This window comes from Orycteropus afer, unplaced genomic scaffold, assembly GCF_000298275.1.
Source record: "Orycteropus afer afer isolate SDZICR_OR568_19922 unplaced genomic scaffold, OryAfe1.0 scaffold00213, whole genome shotgun sequence".
Classification (NCBI taxonomy): domain Eukaryota; kingdom Metazoa; phylum Chordata; class Mammalia; order Tubulidentata; family Orycteropodidae; genus Orycteropus; species Orycteropus afer.
In genome coordinates this window covers 1,375,119-1,383,984 of record NW_006921800.1, presented here as the reverse complement: position 1 = coordinate 1,383,984, position 8,866 = coordinate 1,375,119, and the positions used below count along the sequence as shown (strand labels likewise).

At 41.1% G+C, this 8,866-nt stretch overlaps 1 pseudogene; it reads right to left on the bottom strand.

Moving 5' to 3' along the window:
* Positions 1 to 4,460: 4,460 nt before the first annotated feature.
* LOC103203342 lies at positions 4,461 to 5,650 on the bottom strand (annotated as a pseudogene).
* Positions 5,651 to 8,866: the final 3,216 nt, after the last annotated feature.

Genomic DNA, 8,866 nt, shown 5'->3' with positions numbered 1-8,866 from the left:
AGTTGATTCTCAGGTTGCTATTGGGAAATATTCAAAATGGCTGTGCCCTCAAGACAACTGGTAGTCCATAGTTCCATTTGTCTCTGTTTCATTCAGTTTCTTCTACTAGTTGGTATTTAATCCACTTCTTTATCCTTCTTTTCAAAGCTCAGGGTTCCAGGATCATCTTCTGTATTAGTTTCAATTGGTTTTTCATTGCTTTGTTGCACAGGGTGTGTATCTCATCTGCCTAGTCCACCATCTTGCTGGAATTCCTTGTTGAACTTCTTGAATGGATATACTTTTGTCTTCATCATATTAGGGAAATTCTCTTGCAATAAATCTTTGACAATTTTCCCTGTAATTTTATTTGTCTCCTCCTGTCCTGGAATTCTGATTACATGTAAGTTACTCCTCTCGATGGTATCCTACATGAATCTTAGGCTTTCTACATTTTGTTTTGATCATTGTTTCTGATTGATTCCTTAACATAATATTGAGATATTTGTCGTCAATCTCATTAATTCTGTCTTCCATTGATTCAATTGTACTACTTTGTCCATTCACTGTGTTATCTATTTCTGAAATCTTGATATTAGTCTTCTGGATTTCTGTTTGTTGTTTTTGTATCATGTCTAATTTTTTGTTTATTTTTTCAGTTTCTTCTTGTATTGTTTTCCTAAATTGTTCTAGAGTTTTGTCTGTGTTCTTCAATTTTGTCAGTGTTTTCCTTGATCTTCTTCAGTGTTTTCCTTGATGTGTCTCTCAATCCATTGAAGGTACCAAATATAATTCATTTGAATTCCCTATCAGAGTGTTCATGGAGCTCTAGAAGCATAGTGCATAAGGCACTTGACTGCTAACCAGGAGGCTGGAGATTCAAACCCACTAGCCACTCCTCAGAAGAAAGGTTGGACAATCTATTTCCATACTGATACTGCAACCCAAGGAGCGTCGCCATGAGCCGGGGCTGACTCAAGGGCACATAACAACAACAACACCATCAGAGTGTGCCAATGCTGCTTCATCATCAGGGGTGTTTTCTGAGTTGTATCCTGCTCCCTTGTTTGTACTACTTTATGTTGCTTTTTTACATGGACTGGATGGTCTAGTGTCTGAGACATTATAGTGGTGGTGTATTTATGATAATGTCTAAAAGAGAATGACAGTGTGTGCACAGATCTCTGTTAGCTATTTATAAGGAGAAATTGAGGGTGAGTTGAGCGGTATTAGCTGTTGTCTTTCGTTGGTGAGTTGGTGCAAAAGCAAGTAGTAGCCCTCACTCAGTGGGTTGGGATGCAGGAAGTGCAGGTATGGTTGGATTATGTTGGTACAGTTGTGAGTTTTCATTAGACAAAACAAACAAACAAAAAAAAGCACCTTTCCAGTCATCAATTTCCAATGTGGCCACCTGTGCTGTCCTTGGAAAGTGGAAACCATGGCTGTGTTGTCCATCCAGGTAAGTGTGCCACTTACATATATTCCAAATGGTCATAGCTATTGTCGAGAGATTTGTCTTGTAATTCTCTGATACAGTCTTCTACTAATTCACTTCTACTCTTTTGTCCTTGCAGTATGCTATGTAACTCTAAAATTTTAATTCTAATCTTCTACATTTTGAGCTGCTGTTTTTGTATGGTTTCTAATTATCTGTTTATTTTGTCATTTTACTCATTTTTTTTTTTTAATTCTTCTAGGATATTTTCTGTCTTTTTCTTGATTTTGTTTGTGATCTCTTAGACAGAGTTCTATACAAATCCTTTTAATTCCTAATGAGCTCTGTAACCTGTTTGTCTTCAGGGAGGTTTCCTGCTTCTTTAGTTTCACTGGCACTATCTTGTTGTTTTTTTTTTTTTTGAGGTGAAATTATCTTGTGTTTGAGATGTTTTAGAGTCATTGTGCTTATTTGTTGATTATGTGTTGGTCTGTTTCACCCTCATTATTTGTTTTGGTTTATTTTGATATAGCTGGGTTTGCAAAGCAAGCATGCTAATTTGATCTCTAGTTTGGCATCATTGGGGTGCTCTCCACTTGTCTGTGTGTGGGTAAAGTAACTTACAGGAGTGTGGACATGGGTCTCTATTTGCTGGTCATGAAAAATAGCTGTGAGTGAGGTTAGCCAGTGTTGTCCACCACTTTCCATTGATCCAGTGGTGCAGGATCAGCTTGTAGTACTCACCCACTGAGTGAGGTGGTAAGTACTACATGTGATAGGTGTGGCTGACTAGCAAGGAAGCAATGTCAGCCTCCTGCTTGATAGGGCAGGTGAAAATAGAAAAGAAAGAAAAAGATGGGAAAAATAAAGGAAGAACAAAATAAAGAGGGAAAAATAACTGAAAAAGAAGAAGTGAAAAAATGACCCAAACAACTAGGGTTCACTATTGATGAGTGGTTTCATTCCACTTTATTGGCTTCCTTCTCTCCCTGGGTCCTGTGCCACTGGAATTCTTGTCTGCTTCTCTCTACTTTTCTTAAAAAAAACCCTGTGACTTGGATGAAAGTTTACAGAGAAAATTCACTTTCTATACGGCAGCTCACACACACTTTGTCTCATGACACTGACTACAATTTACCACAATGCAATAGCTCCCCATGGTAATTTCTTCCTTGTCTCTTTCCCTCCCATGTACTCCTGCCCCCTGAGCTGTCCCCCTCTGTATACACAGCTGCTCTTTTCTCCCATGATTGATCTCTCCAAGGAGTGTATTTACCTAATGTAAATGTTCAGCTCATATACCTCTCTTCTCTCTACTTTTTTCCCTTAGATCTAGCTCATATTCTGTTCACTTTGTTTCACTCTGTATTTTGGCTTATGTGTATCAAAACTGCCACTCTATGTTGAGTTACTTCTCCAAATCTCTCCTCAATTAAAATTTTCATTCTTCTGTCCCTTTTTCCAATTGGAATTTAACATAATTCTTTATCCTTTCATTTGATGATCATAGTTCCAGGATTTTCATCTGTATCTGTTCACTTGTTTTTTCTAGTCTTTGTTTTAGAGGGTCTGGATGCAATTTGTCACTAGGATGTCATATTATCTTCTCTTCTAAATTGTCTTTTGTAATACTCGTCCAACAACTTAAAAATCACCATGTTATGAGACCAAAATTCTAACTCATATAATGAGTGGGAATCTCAGAGGGAAACTCTCCATTTTTAGGTTTGGCATAACCAAAATTGAAAAAAGGAAAGCCAAGTGAACATTGATAATAAAAGCAGAATACTGTTCTCAATTAACTTGGAGGCACAAAACTATCAGGAGCACTATTTTAATTTTCTCTGAATCACAAAAATTTAGAGAGGAACACTCTGGGATTTGCACAATGTTTTGCTTTGACCAATTTGTACCTTCATTATGTGAGAGTTTGCTTAAGGGAGGTAGGTAGCCTAGTGTCTGGTCTGCCTTGTGCTCACTCTTTCCTGTCACAGGAGTCTTGAATACTTGTGATGAACACCTGTGACCACCTGACCACCTAATGGTTTTTATTGGTTGACCTGTGCCAGAACTGCGTACCTTACAGTGACCTTGAACTCTCTGAATGTAGAATTACTTCTGTAGCTGTTAAGGTTTTAAGGAGTAGAATTATCTCTGCCTAGACAAAAAATTGCACCAGTCCTGAGTCAAATTAGAGAGAGAGAGAAAAGTCTAGACAAATACTGTGATTTGGGTGAAAATTTACAGAACAAATTCACTTTCCATACAACTGTTCACATATACTTTGTCTCATGACATTGACTACAATTTACCCCAATGCAACAGCTCCCCTCACACTTCCTCCTGATTGTTCCCTCTTGTGTCCATCCCTCCATGCACTCCTGTCCCCTGAGCTGTCTCCCTGTGCATAAAGAGCCCTTGTTTCTCCCATGATTGGTCTTTCCAAGGAGTGTCTCTATCTCAGGTAAATATTCAACATGTATGCCTGTCTTTTGTTTGGCTGGAAGCCACAGGTATGGGTTCTATTCCAGACCTGAAGGGCAGCTAGGGGTTTTGCCAGGCTCTATCAGACCAGCAAACCTGATCCCCCCCCCTTTTTTTTCACAAATGATTTTGAGTTTTGTTCCACATTGTTTTCCATCTCTATCCAGTATCTCCTACATAAATCCCCCTCCAAGTGGTTGACAGTGGTAGCCGGGCACCACCTTGTTCTTCTGGTCTCATATTCGTATAGGCTGAGGATCACATGGTGTACCAGTCACTAGGACTAATTGTTTCCATGAATCTTTGGTTTTCTTAATTCTTCTTTGCTCTGGACAAGGAGAGACCCATCGTTGCATCAAATGGCTGCTTGTAAGCTTTTAAGATCCCAGTAACTACTTACCAAAGTAAGAGGTAGAACAATGTTTTGTGTAGTATTTTATGCCAATTGAGCCTGCTATCCCCTGTGGAAGTCTATATGTCTTATTTTCACCTACTCCCATGCCAACTGGCCACTTTGGCTCTGGAAGAGACAATTTTGGATCTAGTGACAGGGAGCCCAGTCCTAACGTAGACTGCAGAAACTCCAGGGCCCCCACCATAGAATGGAGCCATATGCTTGATGGAACTGGTGGTTCATGGCTGTGTAGAGCACAGGGTTGATGCATCCATTGAGCCAGGTGAGGTTAGCAGCAAGCATGTGGACAACCCAGGGAGCCTAGACCCTGGCATCCAGGATGTTGAGCAGCAACAAGGGCATGTAGGACAGGGAAAAGCAGAGGAACACAGCAAAACACATCCGAATCACCTTCCCAAACTTGGATGTGTAGGCCTGGGCTTTTCTGGCTCCTTGAATTGGCGTGACCTTGGCAGGTGTTTCTGGAGGACTTTTCTCTGCCATCTTCTTAGCAAACTTGCTGTTGCCATGGTCCTTCACTTCAGATGAGTCCCCCTCCAGGGTCTGGGTGGTAGTAGCACTGACTGGCTCAGATAAAATCCCTTCACCGTGTCTTCCTAATGCCAACCCACTATCCAGCTCTTGGAAATGACCAGGCATGGCTTCATCTGTTCCAGACACATGGTTGGAGTGGATGCTTGCCTGTTGCAGCTTGTACTGGTTCAGTGCCTGTGCTGCTTGCTTCACCTGGCAATGGATGAGGCAATAGAAAATGCTAACACTACTGAGCCCAAGCATGAATAAATGCCCATGAGGGTGGTGGTGTAGGGCCGGCCTCAGATCTGGTCAAAGCTGCAGGTGCAGACTACAGGTACTAAGATATAGATATTCCAGAGTGGGGAAAAATTGGCCATAGCTGCTACCCAGGTGCCCACCAGAGCCAGCACTACCCCTTTGGCACTGAAAATTTGGGGAAAGAGCTTAGGATGGGTAATGAGGAGGTAATGTCCCAATGTGATGAGGCAGAGGGTGAGGATGGAGACAGAGTTGGATGCAAAAAGGAGGAGCCCAAAGACTCTGCAGAAGGTGTCACCAGTGCACCACTGCAGGTAGAGGTAGGTGTCCACTGAGAAGGGCTGGAGCAAGGTACAGTAGAGCAGATCAGCCAGTGTAAGCTTGGGAATGAGCAAGTTGAAGTGGGTATGGAGCTTGGGCTGGATGGCCAAGGCTAGCAGTGTGAGCATATTGCCCAGGGTGCCTGTCACAGCCACCACAATGCCCTATCTAACCACAACAAAATGATAACCCAGCACAGACTCATGGTAGAAGGAGAAGTTGGTGCCAGAAGTGTTCCACATGATGGAGGCTCAACAGGCATGGATGGAAGAGAAAGAGGAGTCAGAACTTGGCCTTGCATTTAGGTCTCTTGGATAGCTCTGGGCTCCTGGACACTGGAACTGCTCTAGGGCTCATCTTAGCTTATCAGCTTCCATAGCTATTCCCCTTAATCCAAGATTCTAATCCCTCTCCTTAGGCTCTCTTAGTACTTTTCCATTACCAACCATTCCTCCATATTCTTATCTGAATATCTCATACTCTCTGTGCCTTCTTTGCCTCCTAAACCTTAGGCCCCTTCAGTATCATTCCAGATCCTCTCAGAAACCCTAGTGCCCTCCAACCCTTCTAATTCCTTCCCCACCCCCAGAGACCATCCAGAAGTCCCCTCTGTGTATTCAGACTGACACTATAGTTCCCTCTTCACTACACACACATACAGTCCTCAGTTTTTTCTATTTATTACCACCTGGCAAGTGAAGAGACAGAGAAAGTAGAAGTACACCCACTACAAAAATACACACCTGAGTCTCCCAGCTTTTTATTCTCTCTCCAGGGGAAGTAGTCCAACTCACACAAACAGCAGCTTTTATGGAGGGTAGTCAGGCTGCAAGCAGACAGTACTTTCCTCTTTTGTCTCCTATTATACTAGACTGGAAGAATGAGAAACACCCTAATTATCCAACCCCAGCCACTTCCCTCCTCACCTCTGGCCCTAGTCCTTTTGGTTTGGTTAGTGAATCTTGGGCTTTTCTGTTGAAATCCCCCTGCTCCTTAACTATTATGGATTGAATTGTGTCCCCTAAAAAGACGTAAAAATATGTTGTATATCTTTTTTTTCCCTCCCAGTCTGTATATTGTCTTTTAACTTTGTTACTTTGTTTGTGGTTTCTTTCTTATATATAAACCTTTCCTTGACCCTCCACAGCAACGAACTAATACTATATTTGTCCTGTGATTGACTTACTTCACTCAGCATAATGTCCTGCAAGTTCATCCATATTATGCAGTTTTATGTAGAGTTTTGCAGACTCTACATTATTCTTTAGTGCTGCATAGCACTCCATTATGAGGGAGCTCTAGTAGCGTAGTGCCTAAGGCACTTGATTGCTAACCAGAAGGCTGGGGATTCAAACCACCAGCCATTACTTGGAAGGAAGATGGGGCAATCTGCTTCCGCAGTGATACCGCCACTGAAACCCAAGGAGGGGTTGCTTTGAGTCGGGTCTGACTTGACGGCACATAACAACAACAACAACCATTGTTTGGTCATCCACTCTTCCACTATAAATCTTAGAGATAAGTCCCTTGCCTGATATGTAATTATCAGCAAATATGACTTTGTTGCTGTCATTTTTGTCATGTGCTTTTTCGTGGTGTTGATTTCTTTGTTCTATATAATTTTCTATGCTGAGCTCATTTTGTTAATGAATTGTCTTATCACTTCCTTCATTGCTATTGTTTTAGTATTTGCTGAATATGTATGCTGGTCCTCTTTTTTAATGTGAAGGTTTACGATTTTTCTTTGAGGTTACCCTGTGATTTATAGTTTTCTTCCCAAGTTTAGAACAGTCCGTTCTATCTTGTAGTTGTCTTGACTTCCCTACCACCTCGAAGTTCTGTAAGGACACAATTTTCCCCCTCTTTTTGGTTTGTAGTTGTCCTCATTTGTCAATTGATATCTCTGGTTCCCTGTTTACAATCTTGTAGGCTTATTTACTTTGGATACTTCCATAGCTGGGTTGGTTTCTTGGTTATAACATCATGTGTGTTAATGGTCAGTTGTTGTTGGCTGCTGTTGCTTCTCTGTCCAAAGGACTCCCTTTAGCATCTCTTGTAAGTTTGGTCTGGTTTTAACAAATTCCCTTAATTTCTGCTTATCTGGAAATGTCCTACTTTTACTATCATATTTGAGGGACAGTTTTGCTAAGTACATAATTCTTGGTTGGAAATTTTTCTCCTTCAGTGTTTTATATATACCATCCCATTGTCTTTTCACCTGCATGGTTTCTGTCGAGAAATCTGACCTTAGTCTTATTGGTTTCCCCTTGTAGGTAACTTTACATTTTTCCTGTACTGTTCTTATAATTATTTCTTTGTCTTTGGATTTGGTAAGTTTGATGATGGTATGTCTGGGTGACTTTATTTTGGGATCTATCCTGTTTGGGGTTTGTTGGACTTCCTGAATGGATATATTCTCATCTTTCATCATACCAGGAAAATTCTCTTCCAACAAATATTTGACAATATTCTCTGTGGTTTATTTGTGTCTTCCTGTTCTGGAATTCCGGTTACATGTGGGTTATTCCTTTTGATGGTATCCCACATGAACCTTAGGCTTTCTTCATTTTGTATTGCTCTTTTTTCTGATTTATCCCTTTCCAAAGAAGTGTTCATGTATTTGCCTTCAATCTCCCTAATTCTGTCTTCCATTGATTCAATTCTGCTCCTTTGTCCATTCAATGTCTTATCTATTTCTGAAAATTTACCATTAATCTTCTGGATTTCTGTGTGTAGATTTTGAATCATTTGTAATTTTTCATTTATTTAGTCATCTTGTTCTTGTATTGTCTTTTGAAATTGTTCTAGGGTTTTCTCTGTGTTTTCCTTGATCTGTCTCTCAATTCGTTGAAGATACCTAAATATAACTCTTTTGAATTCCTTATCAAGGAGTTCCAATGCTGTGTCTTCCTCAAGGATGTGTTTTGGGTCCATATCCTGGTCTCTTGTTTCTCCTGCTTTACCTTGCTTATTTGTGTGGATTGTGATACTCTGTTGTCTCCAAGGCATTGTGATGTTTTTGTGTTTATATTTAATTGGTGATTGTATGTTGGAGTGACTTGCTCACAATTTTCATTTTCTTTGTACGTTATCTACGCAAGCAGGGTACTGTGCTGTGCTCCTCTATTTGCTAGTGGGCAGCACTTATACACTCACCACCTGTCCCCTTTCCTGTTGTCAGCCTTTCATATGTCTCTGCTGACCTTGGCAAACAGAGCCTATTCTTGTTGTTGTTAAGTGCCGTTGAGTCATTTCCAACTCATAGCGACCCCATGCACAACAGAACGAAACACTGCCCGATCCCACGCCAGCCCCACAATCCTTGCTATACTTGAGCTCATCATTGCAGCCACCGTATCAATCCATCTCTTTGAAGGCCTCCCCCTCTTTCGTCGACCCTCCACCCTACCAAGCATGACATCCTTCTCCAGGGAATGGTCCCTTCTTACAACATGACC